At 42.3% G+C, this 17,937-nt stretch overlaps 1 long non-coding RNA gene across 1 annotated transcript in view; it reads right to left on the bottom strand.

The window, feature by feature from the left end:
• Nucleotides 1-2,456: 2,456 nt before the first annotated feature.
• The window catches only part of LOC143694874 (uncharacterized), a 38,427-nt gene continuing 22,946 nt past the window's right edge, over nt 2,457-17,937 (bottom strand). Inside the window, exons 2-3 of the long non-coding RNA XR_013183609.1 lie at nt 4,626-4,669; nt 2,457-2,533 (exon numbers count right to left, since the gene is read on the bottom strand). This is a non-coding gene — a long non-coding RNA (uncharacterized LOC143694874). The remainder of the gene's footprint in view (nt 2,534-4,625; nt 4,670-17,937) is intronic.

Genomic DNA, 17,937 nt, shown 5'->3' with positions numbered 1-17,937 from the left:
ATGGGACATGATCCATCAGGAAAATAAAGACAAAATAAATCATCTGGACATGATCCATCAGGAAAACAAACACAAAAAAAATCATCTGGACATGATCCATCAGGAAAACAAACACAAAAAAAAATCATCTGGACGTGATCCATCAGGAAAACAAACACAAAAATTCACCTGAACATGATAAAGGGAGGAGGAGAGGTTTTCTCCAAGCTCCCAGAAATTAATGCACTGTTTCTTGTCTTTGCTGCTCCTCACTGCCAATGCCTGGCACACGATGATGGTGCTTCCATGCAAACTTTCTGTGCACTCCAGGAAATTTTGCTAAATGTAAGTGGAAACTGTCTTTTCCAGGCAGCTCCAGGGCAGGATGGAATTTGGGTCACACCATCCCGAGACTGGGAATGTGCACAGCAGGCGCAGGCAGCCAAGGGTTCGGCTTTCAGGTGCTTTTATGTGTATTTCTTTTGGAGGTTTATTTCTTTTTGAGGCAATCAGTGAGATGAGAGCAGAGTCTGACCCAGCACAGAGCCCTCCACACCAGCCCACAGCAGCAGCCATTGCTCCTGCTGGACCTGCCTCCAAAAGGTGGCAACAGCACTCAGCAGTCAGCGCTGCACTTTACAGCGTTCAAGTACTTTGCAAACATTCATTAATTAGCCTCCCAGCTCCTCCTGGAGGCAGGCAATTAACTGGATTTTATTTTAAAAGCCCTGCGATGTGGAGAGGTCAAGTGACTCGCTGGGAAGAGGGAAGTGCTGGGATTCAGCCTTGGCTCACTGCTTCATGGTCAAGCAAATATTTCTCTGCTGTCATGCCCACAAGGTCCCTCTTTGTGGTCATCTCCTTTATTTCACTGAGCCCTTCCTCTCCAGCCAGCAGCTCCCCAGTAATTTAAAAGCACATAAAAGACTGGACCCAGCACTAAAAGTGACTGTAACTGCATCCAGTTGCTGAGGAGGAAATTGGATCTGTTCACAGATACTGGCCACAAAGGATTTCAGCCTTGGTTTAAGCCATATCACTGGAGTATTAATCAGCAGTGGCTAAAGCCAAACCTGGAGAGATTAATACTAAAATTAATCACTGTAGTATCACTCAGGGAAGGGTGTTATATTAGATTAAAACTGGTATGGTTCAAAGTTGCTGGAACTGAGGTATTTTCTGTAACATTTTGGTACAAAAAAAACCAACAAAAAACAAGCCCACACCAACAACTATTTCCTCAAAAGATTCTGTTTCACTGGAAAAAGTACAAACAGAATCTTAAGGGAAACCATTAGAACCATTAACAGCTGAGTTAGTTCAATGTCCCTGCATGTTGATCTGTAAACTTGAAACGATTTTGTTTGTTTTCACTAAGGATTGATGAATCCCAGACTTTTTTCCAAAGGATTTTAAGCCTCAGCTATAGTTTAAGTTCTTACTTTCCACTGCTGCCAGGAAGGACTGCATGTACCTCTTTTACAGAGAAAACACCATATTCTGTATTTAGTGATCAGATTCACACACAATTTGGGAGGAAAAGACAAAACACCTCGGAGATGAAAGGGTGTATTTTTCCCTTTCCAGCCCCAAAAATCCAGGTTTAACATGAATCCCCAAGGCTGGAGTTGGGAGTGCATTGGTTGGAGACATGGAATCCCTCAATTTCCAGCTTCCTCTCTTGTGTTGAAGGATACACAGACAATTTCCACTCATGAGCTCAAGAAATTTTCGCCCCTGAAAATGCTTCATTTGTTCACAGTGTCTGGGGAGGTCACCAACTGCACTCTGGGCTGATGTCGCTGGACACAGCCAAACCAGCCAACAGAACCATAAATAGGGACTGCACTTCCATGGATGAACTGCTCTTTATTTCAATAAATACAATAATTACTGTCTGCGGCTGCTGTCCAGGGCATTGCCTGGGATAAGGAACAGAGCTGCCTCATGTGGTCACGATTTTTTATGGACTGAGATCTGCCTTTCTTACAAATACAGCCCTGAGTGGCTCCCAAAGCTGTCCAAGCAAGTCAAGAGATGTCAGCCCTCACACCCAGCAACCACTGACAGAATTTTGCTATAAAACAAAACAGGCGGTGTTAGGGTCAAAATTAAACTATTTTTCAATTTGGCTTGTATTTGCTTGTATTTTTAGTAATCAAAATTTAGAAGTCACCATTCCAACTCAAACCATTCTGTTCTTTTACTTTGATTTTTCCCCCTCTTCCATTTCCCTCCATGTAAAAACTATCCTGCTCCAAATTGGTAGCAAATAATATTTCCACCTCACACATGAACCTCCCACTACTATTCCAAATGTTTTAAGTGAGATAAAACAGACCTTACTGTAAATTCCTTGGCCAGTCTGGACCTTCCATCTTCTGTGGAGAAGTTCTCCATCTTCTGCAGTGACAACCAAGCAACTTCTTCATCTTCCTCATCTGGGAAGACAGATATTTCAGGCTTTGGCATCCTGCTCCTGCTTGACATTCTTTCCTCTTCCCTTTTTTTTTTTTTTTTGGTACCAAAAGCCAGTACAGAATTCATTGTGGTACTGCAAGGAAAAAAAATATGGTAACAAGGGTGCAGGAAATCTGTTCAATAAATTGTCATGTTCCAGCAACACTTGTTTTCCTGAGGGCTTCTGGAATTGCCCATTCCACTGGCACTTAACAGTGGTGTTGCCCATCATAATATCCTTGTTATCATCCTCTGAGTGCTGCCTTTTCTTCATCTCAGTGGTTCTGCAGCAGGTAAGGGTTATAAATGTCCCCTGAACTGTGGATTTAGTTCTTCCCCTCAAACACAGCATTAACTTACCCAATCTCAGTGAAATTTTCTTTCCCCCTTTTCTTCTGGGATTGCAACAACTGTGCCTGCACAATTCCACCCGTAAATACAACTGTCTCAAGGGGAAATTCCCATTCCCACGGATCCTGCCTCAAACCTTGGAACAGTCTGGGGGGTCCTGAAATCACCCTGCTGAAATCCAGGGGACAAACTAACCATAACTTTTTGCTGTTATTCTAGCTTAATCAGCATTCCAGCAATCCACATGCCACCGAGCATCCCCCACATGCCTCTGCACCCCTTTGAAAGCTTCTCAGCAGAAGACATGCATTGTTTTTTTATAAATATGCTAATATATCATCTGAGGAATCCTACAGCCCTTTGCCAGAAGGGAAATAGAGACCTTGGAAAAAATTCGGGCATTTGTGTCCAAAAGCAGAGACTACATGGGCAAAAGAACCTTCTTCTACAGAATTCAGTGGCTGGGTGAACCAGCTGGGGGATGCCTGTACTGAAAAGATTTGCCCAGTAAACACTAAAATGTAAAAGAAACAAACAGAAAAAAACCCTCTTGAAATAACCCTACAATCAAGCCAGAGATGGAAACAATTATTTGATAAGAACCATGAGTTTGAGTCATTACCAAAGATAGAGTCCTCTACAACAATCTAATAAACCTAACATTATTCCTGCTATTTAATAGCCTAACATCTTTTTGGGGAATATAAATTATTCAACGTTTAAGTGCCTTGTAATTTGATTTAGACGACGAACGGAAGAAAATACTTTAATTGTAAAATAAATTTCTGTATGCATTGCACAGAAACGCCAGCCACCTCCCTGAAACAGGCCCTCAGGAGAGCTGCATGGCTCAGAAGTTTGCTAATGGGATGTGGCATCCTTCATCATTAAGATCATGAGTGGAATCCAGAACATGCTGGAAACAACTGGAAATGGTTTCTCAATATGGCCAGAAATTCAAACCCGAGGTAATTTGAGCTCCCTTTATCTTCTCCTCCCCCTTTGTGTTCAGGAACATCTGGAACTGGTGAAAATGTAAAACTTTCAGCCCTTCTTGACGGTTTTTTTTGAGGTTGGCCATTCTCCTGGACTTGCTCCTCCATCCTTGGTCACCTCTCACCATTCCCAGCCCGTGGTGGCTCTCCTGGGTCACTCCCTGGTGGATCTGACACAGAAGCTGTGCCCAGCTGCTGGACACGCCACGAGTGCCAGCACCTCTGATCCTGCCTTTCACCTATCACACGAATGCTTAAAAATTTCTACAAAAACCATGCCCAGGAAATTCATCCTTGTTATTTTCCTTGCAAAATACACACACCTGCCTGACCACAGAGGCCTGAGAGAATTTCTGCTTAAAATACCTGAAAGCATTCTGTGATAATTTAGCTTAATTAAAGCCACAATCATTAAAAAGTGAGAGCCCCTTGCTGTCACAAAAGCTGAGAACAAGAACCAGGCAGGCAAAATTAAAATATTAAACCACATTGGGGTTCGTTTGTTTGTGTTTTTTCCCTGAGGTAAATCTATTCAGTGTTGTGAATTATTGATTGAGTATTGACTGCTCAGCTGATAGCCAGGAGACTTCATGGCAACTCCTCATCCTCCCACCAGCCTCAAGTGTGCCACTTGGAGAAAATGACATTTTTTGCCTGCTGTGTTTAATTCTTTTGAAGCAACAATTATCTGTAACTATCTGTGAAGTTTTCAGCACTATAAATCTTCAATCTCTGTTGGATTTTTTTTATGCCCCGCTGTAATATAAATAATAGTGTCTGGTTTGGCTTTGTTTGTTGGGGTTTTTTACAGTACCCGTAATTTCTGCTTACCAGTTTTACCTTTTCTGATTTCTCCATTCCTCTTAAATTTTCAGCCTGAAAATCTGCAAAAATCATCATAAAAGCAAATATCCATGTAAGAATATGTAAATAAACTAATGTCCTTGAGATGAACACGCACAAAAAAAAGGGACAGAGGAAATAAGTTATTTTAGATAAATTAATAAACCTGGGGGAAAAAAAGCTCCAGATCTCAGCCACACTGATATGAGTCAATTGACCTTAGAAAAGTTGTATTTTACCCCAAAAGGTAAAATGTGTCTTGGTACCTGCTGATGGCACTGGCAACTCCTACCACCCTAACCTACAGCAAAAATCAATGGAAAAAACTCAAAAACTGAACATTCCAACTTAAACAAATGAAGGAATTTCACACTCGGGGAGCCCTTAAAAAGACAACTTTTAACATCTTTAAAAGTCCCCACCTTCCTTATTACCACGCTCTTTAGAAATGCAGAAACAAATGGCCATGGAGGGGAAGACACACGGCTTGCCTGGGGCAAACTGGGATTAAATGATGAAAATCAAAGACTTTCACTTAAAGGATGACTCAAATAGATGAGAGGGAGCAGCTTGAAGCTGAGGATTTACAGAATTAGAAATATCATTGTTATAAAATATGCTGAGACAAGCTCAGCAGAGCTGCTCTGGTGTTTTCCATGGAGATCCACCCAGAGATCTGGGAGGTTTGCAGCTTTTAATGATGATTTTGGTTAGGATCACCACGAGCTGGGGAGTGAGGAACCACCAGCAAGGAGACCTTTAAACAGCCAGCATCACTTCCAAAAGGCTGCTCCAGCAACCACGAGCTCCTTTGGTTTATAGACACAATCCATGTATTTGGTTCCTAGAAAAAAATATGAGTTTTATTTCACAGGGTGTGCTGAGATTATAAAAAGAAAAACAAAAGAGAATTTTCACTGTTAACAACAAGGCTGACATTAAGTATATTTTTATTAAACTCCACAGGCACCTAATAATAAATAGAGAAACCAGAGAACGAGAGAAGATGAAGTGAATTTTCAGAGAAACACTGAGAGTCACAAAAATATCATTAAAGCAATTTCATGTGAAAGTTCTATTCAATCTTTCTAATGTAGCTCAAAAATAAATTTGGGATCGGAAGTACAAAAGTGTAGCTGAATTTACTCGCACAAATGCTTTGATGACAAGTGTGCTGAGAAGGTTTTTAATGGGAAGAAAACACAAGCCCTTTTTTCTTAATTACTGCACCACAAAGCCACTCCGAAGCACATTTTGACACTTCAAATTTCCAGGGGGAGTGCTCATGTGATAAATTATTACAATGGGCACAGCAGATCCTGTTTTCATGTAAATAACACATTCAGCATCAAACAAAACTATTGCAAATATTTCTAAGTCCAAAGGTTTTTTACCATTTTCGTTTCTGCCACAATTTCAAAGAAAAATTGCACCACAGGGGCAGGACCTGTACGGCTTTACTACTGTACTATTATCAGGAAATTTACTGTAAATTGACAAATATAATTTCACTGAAATTGGGGCCTTTTATCATCACTTTTTTGAAGCTTCAAAAGTGTCACTTCAAAGACAGAAAGAAAATGACCTATAGAGTTTGTGCACTGAAAACCTTCTAGTGGTGTCTTCTTATATTGGGAAAGGTGGACAGATTAAATTAAACAAGTGAACGGGGATTATAATTTGAATGTAGCAAGATTAAGATAGAAAGGATGTTTTTAATACTTTGCAAACTGCTTGAAGAGAAAAAGAAAAAGAATTTTGCTACATGGACACGAGGCAGGAAGGGGTTGACATTGGGTTTTGGGGGATGAGTGAGTACTAGAAGATTCTCCAGTGCTTCAGAGCTGATTCCCTTGCACCTGCAGCCACAAAAGCCCTGCACGTTTGGTTTTCTGTGTTTAGTTAACTTGGCTGCAGCAGTTTGCCAGTGATTAATAACACCTTTGCACAGAAACAAATAAACACGTAGGCTGCACTGAGCTGAGCACCAAGGGCCCTGAAATGCAATTAGCCACTCACATGCTTTTTTGCTGGCAAATATTAAACTACACAGCAAACAGAAATAAAGGACAAAACCCAACTGAGCAATGCCATTACTCAATAAAAATGATACATTTATAACCTCATTACTCACATTTTATGGTGGTGGTTGCTGGAACTCGGAGAAGGGGCTGTGCAAGGTCACACCGGCAGAGTTTGGAAGAGGAGCTAGACACCTCATTCCCTAGCCCAGTGTTCTGCTCCCTCTTTTATATTGCTATTTCTCTCTCTTTTTTTAAATTTAAACATAGATAGATCACCATAGCAAACTGACAAAAAAGGCCTGGTGTGACACACAGATAACTCTGGATTTGAGATAAGCTGCATCTCCTGAGCTTCTCTGGCAACAATGGAGTTTGCTGATTGCAACAAACGGTGTGGAGAGAGCATCAATGTTACCAGAAATATATGGAATTCTTTATGGTAATGTTCTGGTCTCTCTGAACTCGGGGATGAAATTTCTATTGTGAATAAATTGTACACACAATATTGGATTTGAACTTTTGCAGCTTATAAATTGTCTCACCCAAGAGTGAACTGCTGCCAGCCCAAATCCTTCCATTCTCCCCAGTGCAGCCTGGATCCACTGCTGAGGGAGGGGCAGTGGAAAAGGCACAACAACCTCTCTTTGCTGCCTGGTCTTCATGAGAACTCATTTGTTAATCATTCTTTTCCAGTTTGCTTCTGGAATATTGAGTGATGCCTCTGGAGAAAGAAAGGTAAGGGAGAATGGGGGGTTACCGTAAGAAATCACAATAAAAATAATATTTTTCTATAGAAAAAAAGAGTTTAGTTGGTTTTTTTTTCTCCTCCCTCCAGAGCTTCCTCATAATTCCTATTTTCTGCAAGTAATGCCAGACTTCTTTAGACTGAGATTCCACCAATTTGTTTGACCAAAGCTGTGATATCTGTGATGTCCCTTCCCAAACTCTGGGACTTCTGTGGTGCAAAACCTCCAAGGCTGTGCCTGTTCACCTTCCCAGTGTTTCACAAAAGCCTGAGCACACTCCCAACCAAAACCAGCCCCCTCCATGAGCCATGCTTGGGTTTGAGCACATTTGGGCTCTGCTCCAGAGCCGTGCTCATCTCCCACAGGCTCGGGACTGATCCGAGCGAGAGGAGGAGAGAAAATTGTTAAATCTTAATCCAGCTGTGAGAGAAACTTGGCAAATAAAATGACTAAAAGCTGTCTAAGAGACAATGAACTCTGCTCAGAATGTTTTAGGTCTTCTCCCAGCATAAAGCAACTAGAACTGACTCCAGTGGAGTCCATGGCATCTCAGCAGATTTCTTTTGTTGTCAGAAATCTGCCAGAACAGACCTTTAGTTCTTCTTAGCTCAGTATTACATTAAAAATAAAATCTAGATTTGGCTTATTTAGTGAGGCCAATTCTTATTCTTAAAACTGTAAAATAATAATCCTCATGCAGGATTTTTAATGAGAACAAGACAAAGGTTCAGGTAAATGAAAATATCAGAGGAAGAAATGCTGAAGTTTGTATCTCGTCTCACAACTCAGAAAATCCACAAATTATGACTGTAAATAAAATTGGTATCACCTCCTCTGACAGCTGAAAATCATCATGATGAACCACAGTCCATGATCTGGGACAATTAGATGATTATTAGGAAAAATGCCCAAGAATATCTTCACTGGGGCTGTAGGAAGCACCATCCAGTCCACCAACACTGACAAATAAAGCAGTTTGTGACGCTGACAAATTAAAAGAAGTCTGTGGGATCAACAACCCTTTAATTACCTTCTCAGAACTCCCTTGTGTTTATATTTTTGTCTGGGGATAACATGACTAGGAGGGAAGGCAGCTTGGGAGGCATTTGGAAGCAATCAAACACCTCCCTGATTTCTACATTCTGCAGGCTAATGGAGTCCAGCATGGGTTTGGGACTCTGAGCTGCCAAATGACACCAGAAACCTTGGGCCTCTTTCAGAATAAACCCAGTGTCTAATCCTGCTGCCCTCAGCCACCTCTGGCAGTGTCTCATCCCACAAATACATCAACCCACAGCCAAGTGCTTAGTTGCAAAGTAAGTGCACAGGATGGAACTTTTTTCTCAGGCTGCATCCCCATCATCCCTTTGTCCTTGCAACACCTGAGGCTGCTCAGTGAGTGGAAGCACCACAAACAGAGGAGGGAATGTCAGCTGTCATTGCCAATATCTTGGATTTGTTTCTTTGCTTGCGTGTACTAGGAATAGAGAATTATATTTCAGTTTTATTGGCAGCTGGTTTATTTTGTATTTACAATGACCTAGATTGCCAGTTTACAATCTGCCTGCAAAGCACTTGAAACTCTGCTCTCTCCCAGAAGAAGACTTGGGGAATCAGCTGGCAGGGACAAATTGTACAGCACCACCAGTACTTGCCTCTTCTAATGCTTCAGTTTCCTGCAGAACAAGGGAAAAGAATATTGATGTAATGTCCCTAAATTTAGGATTCACAACAACAATAAAAAAAATTTAAATAATTCATAGAGTAACAGAATGGTTTGGGTTGGAAGGGACTTTAAAGCTCATCCAGTGCCACCCCTGCCATGGGCATGGACACCTTCCACTGCCCCAGGGTGCTCCAAGCCCCATCCAGCCTGGCCTTGGACACCTCCAGGGATGGGATAAATTGATAAAGATGAGGAAATAATTCTGATATGGGCACATTACACTGAGCTGTGACTTGTATTGAGAAACATTTAACAGCAATCTATCTGCTTTCCTTCTCAGATTTTGCAAGCACTGCCATAGCTGCAAAGCCCCAGACTTGTTTATACTTTAAATATGTTAGAAATGAGGCTCAAGTTCGAAAAAGAAATTCAATAAGATTCTATTAAACATTGAAATTCCCAGCTTTTTTTCTTTTTCCTCCACTTTTTTTTGTGCTGATGTCTTTCAAATGTGAAAGACAATTTGGGTGGATTCACTGCTTGCTTCAGAACAGTTGTGGGGTTTTTAAATAACACTCCACTACCCAAATCTTTCTCTCTCCAGTGCTCACTGAGAAAAGAAATTAAACAAAACTATTCTGTAACATGCCAGACTACAGAATATCATTGCCCCCATCCCTGGCTCCAAACCAGGAATTCATAATAACACCTTACATAAGCATTATTTTCATTAACAGATTGATAAAGACAATGTCAAGCCCAAGAACAACCCTGACAATAAAATTGCAGCATCATCCTATTATTAGCACCACAATCACTCAAATGCTGAAAGATTTTTAAAGGAATTTTGGGATCAGGATTGTGTCAGCAATATACTAATGATGGCAATTCATGGTCACTTCAATCACACGTTTAGGGTTTGCTGTTTCAAGGTAAAGGATTTGCTCTTGTTCTTTCATCCTTGTCTCTTCTACTGTCACCCACTGCACCATCAACATTATTAAAAAAAGTTTCCCTTCATGTTCCCTCTCAAGAAAAGGTTTTCCATTTCCTGTTGTCCAAGTCCCCCTGCAGGAAGGAAATTCAGATATATATAAAAGTGAGAATGCACTGTGGACACATTATAAACAGTATTTTAAGGGCAATTTAAACCCTGCTAAAACAACATTGTCTTATTTGGCATGGTCATTCAAGGAGAGATAAAACATTTCCTCCTTATAAAAATGATGGAAACATTAAAATGATGCATTTCTGCAACTCAAGTGATGTTTTGCCTTTGGTGTGAAAGAAGAATTCTCTGAAGGACAAGATAAAATGAAGATGTGACGTCTTTATGAGGAACAAGGAACGACATGGGCTGTCCATCTTCTCCCCATGAAACTCCACCCATGAATTGGTGTTTGGGGTGAAGTCCTCATCACCTCTGCGCACTGAATTAACAAAATACTCAATTTTCTCAGTGCAGGTGCCTTGTTTGTTTAATTGATGAGCTTCTCTAAGAGGTAAATGTGTACAGCACTTGGAAGAGGCTCCCAGCTGAGGAGATCCAGCCCCTGCTGTGGAGATTCCCCTGAAGTCAGCAAGTCCAGCCCAGGAGCAGACGGAGCCTCTGTGGGACCAGGCTGGTGCTCAGATCAGATATTGCATTTGTGCCAGGAAAAAAAAAAAACAGCATCAAAAAAGCACCACGAGAACTCTGATCAACATCTTCCTCCTGGATAAAGAGGAGTACTGATAAAAAATGTGCTGCTTGTGGAAATGGGTAATGCAAATGGAACCGTGGCTGATTTTTAAATTCAAATTACTAACAAATTACAGAGCTTACTAACAACCTACACTCAGAGTACAGCTACTCACAAGGGCATTCACCAGCCCCAGATGTGCTGTTTGGGGACCTGATGGAAACAAACACGTGTCAGAACACAAAGGAAAGCCCTGTAGAACAAAACCTGTGCTCACGGTAAAAACGGGAGATAACACCTCCCCTGGTTTTTTTAGTAATTCATCACACCTCTTGCAGTGTCACAGCAGTTTTGCAGCCTGCAAAAATGATTAAGGTGAAAATGAATCACAATTGCATTTTTAAAAAAAATTACGAGAAGGCAGAGAATGCACAATAAACACCAAATGAAAATAATCTGAGTAGCACTTCTCATTGTCCAGTCTGTAGCTGGAACATGTCCCTGTTGACAGGTGAGGAGAAGAAGCCTTATTATTCTTGGAAAAAAATATAAATGGAATCCAGAAGAGATGCATATGAGAAAAGAACCAATCAAAGGGTTTTTCTTTCCCCTTCTTTACATTTGGGCACTGAGATTTATTCCTCAACCATGACATAATTCCCACTCCTCAGGATTTGGTTTCCCAAGTATCTGTAGGCCCAATCTGCTGCAGTTGGAATTCACTTTTCCTGCCAGGCTGACCAAATGTTCAGCAAACTAAACCTGGGGCATTTCTATTTGCATCACATAAATCTGTCTGGTTTGATTCACAAGGGTTGTAAAATCCAGGTTTACCTGGCTCTCACTGAACTGAGCATTTCATTATTTTTTTTCTCCCAGCTAACAAGCAAGAGGACAAGGGGAAACAGCCACAGGCTGTGGCAGGGGAGGCTCAAGTTGGACAGTAGGAAAAATTTCCTCGTGAAAAAGTGAGGAAAGCATTGGAAGGAGATGCCCTGGGAAGTTTGGAGGTGTCCAAGGAAGGCCTGGATGTGGCACTCAGTGCCCTGTGCTGGGTGACAAGATGGGGTGAGGCACAGGTTGGAGTCCATGGTCTTGGAGGCCCTTTCCAACATTAGTGATCCTATGATTCCATAAGCATTGCCAGGCCCAAGCTGCCATCATCCTTCCCAACTCCATCAGCCACCACCAGCATCCCAGTCCCACCCTGAGCACCTCCTGCAGCCCTCGCTGCTCTGCAGGCAAGCCCAGCTCCTTTCCTCCTGCTCCACCTGAGCCAGGATGTTCAGCCAGCTGCTCATTGCTTCTTTTGTGGGTCATTTGCCTGATCACTCTCATTTCCACAGGCAGAGATTTCCTCTCCTGATGGATAATGTCTGCACCCAGGAGAGGGTGACAAAAGCTCCCATGACTATTTCATGACTTCACGTAGTGACTGGCACAGTCAGTGGTGAAAGCTCCAGAACTAATCCATCCCTGGTGATTGCTCCAAGATTAGGATAATAAATTATCCTTTTTATTTTTTCTCTTTTTTTCCATGTATTTTTGGCTGACACAAGAATCAAATGAGATGAGTCCCTCTCTCACCCGAGGTCTCTCCCTCCAAGAGTGACCCACGGCTCTCCAGGGTTAATCCTGTCAGGCAGAGGAGCTGAGCAAAGCTGTCCCGTCCTGGTGGAGCTGCCTCATCTCCTGATGAACAGGGAGATCTGAGCACCTGCAGGGAGGTCAGAGCCCCTGTGTGCTCCTGGCTGACCATTCCACCTGCCCAGCTCTTCATGAGGAACCCACCGGCCCAGCCCAGAACCACCCAGCCCCACCCAGACACTGACTTTTTTCTGAAGTCTGTGTAACCCTGGCACAACCTCATGAGGATACTTTGCATTTTTTCTATCAAAGAGCTTGGCTTGCCCACAATCCAAATTTTCAACACTTAAGGACTCCATGGGTGAAGGCTGAAGTATGTAAGAATTTTGGGCATGACCAAGTTAAAGAATTTGTCACATATTAAGGAGAAGTCTGTAATTATCTTTGTTATCCTTCACCCAAGGAGACATCTGGGATTTATGTTATTATGTTGTCTTAGGGATGCAACCACAAAAAGCCAAGCTGAACTTATAAAAAGACCAAAAAAAGAAAAATCCATATTATCATCTATAAAGTTTGACCACAGAACTGAGTAATTTCTGTCCCCAGGAAGAGATGGAAAAGAGGCCATAAGAATAGGCAGGGAGCATCAGACAAAACATAACTTATTCACTTTTAAAATACGCCTTTTCACATTGTTCTATTAGATTTTGCACTTTGCATTCAATGCTGAGCCCTTGAATGATTTGTTCTAACTCCTTGCAATCTTAGGTCTATAATTTCCAGTGGTGTTATTGCATAAGAGTGATAAAAATACAGATTTTGCAATTTAATATTTAATGAGAAATCTGAAGTTGAAGAGCTATGTTACGATCTGTGGATTTAAATAAAAACACAATATGGTGCTGTTTGGAGATTTCAGAGTTTCTAATGCCCACCTAGCTCTGAAAATGCTCAGCTCTGAAAATTTGTCTCTTTTACCTTGAAAACAGGGAGTTACCACAGCCAGGCACGGCGTCATAAAACCAACATTAATAAAAAAGGGGTGAAACAGCCACCAGCAGGTCACTTCTACACAGAAATGACAATTATTGCACAGAGAGGACTCAATTGTTCATCCAGCTACGCTGTGCAAACGCAGGGGTGGGATTTGCATATGCAAATGTTGGTCTTTTCATATTCAGATACATACACCTGCAAAGTGTTTTTTAGAGGTCAGCTGAAAATATTGCCTAAGGAGTTCAGACTTTTTCAACACATCAGGTATTTTCACAATTATTCATCAGACTGTCTTGCCCTTGTTTTCCAAATCACTCCTTTAAATCAAACCAGCAAGATTACAAGGTAAAAAATATCATTAACAGATAAGAGATTATCCTGAAAGGAAATTAATACAAATTAACAAATTACAAACAAGGAAGAGGAATAGGAAAAATCTCTTTAGGGCTGCATTTTCTCTTGTCATACAGCATCTCTTACCATGACATTACAGAGATCAACCAACAGGAAAGATGAAAGACCTGCTGTGGTCTTCCCTGCTTCAAACACTTCAAAACATGGAATTCATCCAGTAAAGGATCAAAAGTTGCATCTTTCTCTGGAACTGCATCTCGTTTTCACAGCGCTCACACAGGTTACAAATATTTCTGTGTACGTTCCGTGCATGGAAAATGTCTTTGGCAAGGGCTCAGGCACCAGGGAGGATGAGTGGAGGCCAAGGTGTTTGCAGGGGACCAGCTGGAACAGAATTTTGGCCATTTGCAGTTCCATGTTGTGATACAAGAGCAGCTGAAGTGAATTTTGTCTGCAGGAGCACCCGCTGCCTCTTGCAAACGCCCTTCAAAACACCACAGTCCAAGTGAGGAGAATGGCCACTCAAAAAATGGGGAAAGCTGGCAATTTGGACGGGATTGTGACTCCTTTGGTTGAGCACCTGAGCCCCATAAGCACATCTGCTTTCCTCAGGGTCTGTGTTCTAGTCATTTTCATGGCAGCCAGAGAGGCAAAAATGAAGATAAAGCACTGAATTTCCAAAGCTACCAGAGGATGAAAGCGTGGATACAAATCCAGAAGCCCAAAAAAGAGGCCAAGTTCCACAAAGGCTCAGAAGGCCGATACTCGACAGGGCCCCAGGTTGACATCAGAGTGCAGAAATTCATAATTACTGTCTTGCAGCTCATTCCTTGGGGGACCTGGGAGGTGTTGCATGGCTGTGCCTCTTGTTTTTACAATCCCAGGGTTTGAGACATCCTGCAGGAATTCTGATAGATGAGAAAAGAACCGGTGCCAGGTAGAAGCAATGAAATGTTCTGATTTTTGCAAATTTCTACCAACATCACAATCAAGAGCTTTTTACCTGGCCAGGCCAAACTTACAGAGTTTCACCCCAAAAACGTTAAGATGGCTTTAGGAGATGCTGAGGAGGAGTAAATCCAGTTGAGCACAATTCCCCAGTGGAAATGAGTGAGGTGGCTCAGGATGATGCCCTGTGCAGGCTGCCCTGGAGCAGGGGCTGGGCAGAGCTCCAGAATAAAGCAGGGATTCATTCCAAGCATCTCCTCCATGGATCCACCTTGGGCAGCACCAGAGCCCAGCCAGGGCTGCACCCAAGATGAACCAAAATGGCCCCAAAATGCACCAGCGCTCCCGGGCTCTCTGCCTTGGATCAGTTCTGCTCCATTTGCATCTTGCAGTTCATTGTCCCATCCCAGCTTTAGCCCCTGCAGTCCCACCCTGCTTGTTTTTCTCTCTCCAGCCCACGGGGTTTGTGCTCCTGGGCTGAGATTTGGATCATTTGTCCTTGGTGCCCAGCTGGAGCAGGAATTGTTTTGTCTCCCTGCTCTGTGCACAGAGCTCAGCATCCCCTCATGTGAAGCTCAGACCCACACACTAAAGCAGCACAGAATGGGAAACACAGAAAAGCCCAAACCTGAGGCACCAAGGGCAGTTCTGTGTTTCCTCCCATCCAGTGCTGTCTTCTGAGGGGACCCCTTTCAGTTCACCTCTCTGGGGGGAAAAACCAACAGTGAGACAATTTCCACATCCAAACAACTCCTAAGATTGTGTCCTTCCCTTACCCAGGCAGGGGAGATGGCAGGCCTAAATCCCAGTTTTTCACCATTCCCTGCTGTTTTTCATATAGATTATCAGACTAGGACGTTTGAGCACGTACAACTGGTGGCAAAATCAAATATTTCCTTTTAAATTAAGGCAGCAGCAGGAAAGCCACCATTTGCTCAGAACACCAACATTTATATCCTTGCTTCTCCTGCAACTTCCAGTCCAGGACATTTTTGAGAACAAACTGAACTTAAAACCACAGAAACTGTCTGCACTGCCCTGTGTGTACTTGAGCACCAGTCTGGGTTTGTATTATGCTGCTGTGGCAGAAGAATCATAAAAGAACCTCAAAACCACTCCATTAAAAGACAAGTTCTGAGCCCTCACATCAGCAGTTTTCCAAGTGCTGGTGCAGTCAAATGACCCAGCATTGTCATCTCTCAGCTCATTTGTGGTTTGGGGAAATGAATCAAGACTTTCCAATGCCTGCTCTGTGGTAAAAGATGCCCACAGACAAGTAGGACTCCTTTTATTATCCGTATGAAGTGTTATATAAAAAAAAATATGCATTTCCAAAGAGTGAAATACAGGAAAATCTTGTGAAAAGTTGTGTCTCTCAAAACACATTAAATGAACTTTTAAAAACTTTTCTAAATAAAATCCTTAACTCTGGAGATATGCCTGAGGAGGGGGGAAAAAAGTACTAAAAACAAAAAAACAACATAAAGTCTACAAAACCACAAGGAAACATAATTTGATGGGAATTGCAGGTCATTCCTGCTGCCATCAAGAAAGGAATTGGGGTGTGGGGGACTGCTTAATGCTCCATCATGTGGAACATAAGTCAATAAAATTTTAGTTATTCAGTAAAATGCCATTGCAAAGTCTCCTTGCTTGACTTTGCCAGTGCTGCTCTGCATGTCAGGTCTGAATAACTTTGCTGGGAACGTTTTCTGTTTGCTCTCCTTATCTGAGCCATTTATTACAATTGATGCAACAATGTGTTATCACATCAATATTAATAGGAACACACCGATAATAAGATGGCTTTTCATGTTTCACAGTCATGCGTGGAAATTGTATTCCATCATCCAAAATATTTCATAAATTACTGGCAAATTGTGGTGAAACACAGTAATTCAATAGTATCACAACATGCAAAGAAGTCAGGAATAATAAGTCTAATCTTATTTTTTTTTTTTCTGGGTCATACATGAAAAAATTGGTGGAATAGATTAAACTGATTCTGGATGAGCACAAAATCTCCAAAGGGTATGCAACAGGAATCTTCTGCATACAGAGATTAATGCCTCCACAATCAGCTCACTTAAGTCTGCAAGGAGCAGAAATTCTGTGAGGAATAACACACCAACAATTACTGACAACTGAGACAAAAAAAACTGGATGGAAACCACACCAAATTTCAGATTAATAAACAGCCAGGCAAACGAAGTGCAAATTAACACAATCACCAAGAAATAGGTGATCTGCATGACCTCTAAGTGGGAAATATGGCCTCAGTAATAAAAGAATCAATGAGGAATCAGCCAGAAGAGCACTTCTTTCCTGCATGGCATATTTGCTGCCTAAAGGTCAGGTAAAATGAATTGTTATCAGCACCTGGCAGCCACACAGGGATGCAGAAACATCCAGCTCCACATCCCCATTGGTCAGGCATCCCTTACCCTCAGCAGGTTATCGTGGCTAAAACTTCACCCTGTTCTCAAAAAAAGGACCGAGCCGAGGACAGGGATTTGAAATTCAATATATAATTAGCTATTCACAGCTGGAATAGTCACTTGCCATTCTGAAGCAGACAGCAGGAAAAACAAAGGAGAAGGGAGGGTTTTCACACACTCTGCACAGCTCCAGCTCTGCAGGACACGGAGTTTCTGCGGAGGGAGCGGCGCAAATGTCAGTGCCACGGTGACATTTCATTTCTCACCGAGGTTTTACTGGTGAGGTGCAGCCCATGCGTTACTCACAGCCTAATTTTAGGCACTGCTCTCTCCACAGAGCCTTGGGCAGACAAAACCCCTGAGGTGGAGCCCCCAGAGCAGCAGGGCCAGCAGCTGACTCCCATCCAAAGGCGTCGCCGCGCCGGCTCCGTGTCACGCCTTGGGTCAGAGCATCCACGGATGCAATGACACAGGGAGAGGGCAGAGCAGGCTCAGGGATGAATGAAAGATAAAGCTGGACATCTGCCAGCTGCAAACTCCAAAATAAAAGTCCCAATTCGATAGGCCAGACGTGATTTATGCCTGGTATTTAGTAACATAAACACCGCGTGCGTTGAACAAGATTTATGTGCAATTTGGGCACTGCTTGTACCCGAATCCATCTTTAAATTAGAAACACCACACGCCTCTGACCAGGGAAAAACAACCAAGCCCTAAACCCAGGTAAAGCAGAATATGACAACGAGCTGGAAAGAGCAACATTTTTGCATGTCAAAATTAATAAATGTCATATCTTTTGCTCATGCAGAAAAAAAATGCAAGGTCACTTTCAGCAGCTCCAGTGAGCACTAGCATACTGTATGTG

This window comes from Agelaius phoeniceus, chromosome 10 (genome assembly GCF_051311805.1).
Source record: "Agelaius phoeniceus isolate bAgePho1 chromosome 10, bAgePho1.hap1, whole genome shotgun sequence".
Taxonomy (NCBI): domain Eukaryota; kingdom Metazoa; phylum Chordata; class Aves; order Passeriformes; family Icteridae; genus Agelaius; species Agelaius phoeniceus.
This window is presented reverse-complemented; position numbering and strand designations above follow the sequence as displayed.